The sequence below is a fragment of the Schistocerca piceifrons genome, chromosome 1, assembly GCF_021461385.2.
Source record: "Schistocerca piceifrons isolate TAMUIC-IGC-003096 chromosome 1, iqSchPice1.1, whole genome shotgun sequence".
In the NCBI taxonomy this organism is placed as follows: domain Eukaryota; kingdom Metazoa; phylum Arthropoda; class Insecta; order Orthoptera; family Acrididae; genus Schistocerca; species Schistocerca piceifrons.
Window position 1 is genome coordinate 68,305,680 of NC_060138.1, and position 2,390 is coordinate 68,308,069.

The following is a 2,390-nucleotide window of genomic DNA, read 5'->3' on the forward strand; positions in this document are numbered from 1 at the left end:
TTGTAAATAGCCTTTCGCTCCCTGTATTTTACCCCTGCCACCTTTAGAATTTGAAAGAGAGTATTCCAGTCAACATTGTCAAAAGCTTTATCTAAGTCTACAAATGCTAGAAACGTGGGTTTGCCTTTTCTTAATCTAGCTTATAAGATAAGTCTAGGGTCAGTATTGCCTCACGTGTTCTAATATTTCTATGGAATCCAAACTGATCTTCCCCGAGGTCGGCTTCTACCAGTTTTTCCATTCGTCTGTAAAGAATTCGCGTTAGTATTTTGCATCTGTGACTTATTAATCTGATTGTTCGGTAATTTTCACATCTGTCAACACCTGCTTTCTTTGGGATTGGTATCATTATATTCTTCTTGAAGTCTGAGGGTATTTCGCCTGTCTCATACACCTTGCTCACCAGATGGTAGAGTTTTGTCAGGGCTGGCTCTCCCAAGGCCGTCAGTAGTATAGCTGATGTAATATGAAAGACAGACATACAAACCGCCAACCTGACTGGACCTGCTGTCACAGTGAGTTTGAGATGTCATAATGTACTGCTTCATTGAGCAGGTATTCATACATCCCCAGCATGGTTCTGGATGATGTTATAAATTTCTGTACAAACGCTATCTGGAAGAGCTGATGTATGTGGCTCTGCCATAGAGAGCAGATGCTGCTCCACAGTAAAGCCCTATGCGATGTGTAATCAACTTTTATGGCAGCTATTAGGGCAGACTTTTGTGCCCTATGCGATAAAGATTAACATCTGCCAGAATGGATGCTGCTGTAAATAATAAACGTCCATCAGAGCAGAGTATGCCATTATGTTTCTACAGGGTGGTCCATTGATCGTGACCAGGCCAAATATCTCACGAAATAAGCGTCAAACGAAAAAACTACAAAGAACGAAACTTGTCTAGCTTGAAGGGGGAAACCAGATGGCGCTATGGTTGGCCCACTAGATGGAGCTGCCATAGGTCAAACGGATATCAACTGCGTTTTTTTAAATAGGAACCCCCATTTTTATTACATATTCGTGTAGTACGTAAAGAAATATGAATGTTTTAGTTGGACCACTTTTTATGCTTTGTGATAGATGGTGCTGTAATAGTCACAAACGTATAAGTAATAAAAAATGGGAGTTCCTATTTTAAAAAACGCAGTTGATATGCATTTGATTTATGGTAGCGCCATCTAGTGGGCCAACCGTAGCGCCATCTGGTTTCCCCTTCAAGCTAGACGAGTTTCATTCTTTGTAGTTTTTCCGTTTGATGCTTGTTTCGTGAGATATTTGGCCCGGTCACTATCAATGGACTACCGTGTATACTGCCCACTGAATCAGACGCTGATGTAGCGTTCCAGCAGAGCAGACAGCGCGGTATTATTCTAACCAGCGCCAATAGCAAGCTGAGAAGGGTTCTCCAATACATATTTGGACAAGTGTGTATCTTGATGATAAGGCAGCCACATCACACTGAACACCAACACAGGCTGCACGTCGCATTGCTGTCCAACTGTTCGGCAGTGACGGCTGATCACAGGAGGGGTTCAAATGTTGCTACTGCTGCTTCACAGAAATGGCCGGTTTTGTATGTCACGCCAAACGATCTGGAACACACGCAATGTCTGGGGTGGCTGGCGTAACTGGCACTGCACGTGAACAACGCGACGTCAGTCTAAACTGAGTGACTTCTTGAAGTCTGACCCCAGGGCACTGAGACCCATAACTGTGTCACAGAAGCCTCGGTGCAAATCAAGCAGGGGCAGTGGCAGGCAGCAGGTGGCAGCCAACGTTGTTTTCCTGGTGTTTTGTTCTTGGCTCCAAGCTCATCTTCAGTCTGACCTGTTACATTTTCAAATTTTGCTGTTACATAGGCATTTATTTATGACTTGAAACAATCTGCATTAATACTGAGGAGATTTCAGCATTGAAGGAAGCGCTGCTATCTGACATTTGCGTGAAACATACGTTCTGGCATAACCACAAGCGCCGGAACGAAGACGAATATCGCAAGACCAGAGAAGGCGGTGAAACGACTTCGGCCAATGGTGCGCGGAATAGGACTGCACCACGACAGGAGCGCCCTCAAGCCAAAGTGAATATAAGCGCCGCTCCTGCCAGCTTCGGCCGCTCAGATCGGCTCAATATACGGACATTAGCGCTCAGTAGTGGACGGTTGTAGACCGGCACTCGCGTGATTGTAGCACTGTAAAAGTCAGTGTTCACGTATGCAAGCGATACATGGCAGGCAAAGTACATTTTCCGAGAATGGGAATGTCTTGTCCATTATAAGCTGTCAGTTGCGTGCTAGACAGGCGTGAGGATCCTAACAGCTCATATGTGTGACGATTTAGCAATGTGACAGAGGCACCTGTGTCTAACTGAAATTTCCCACGTTTCCCAC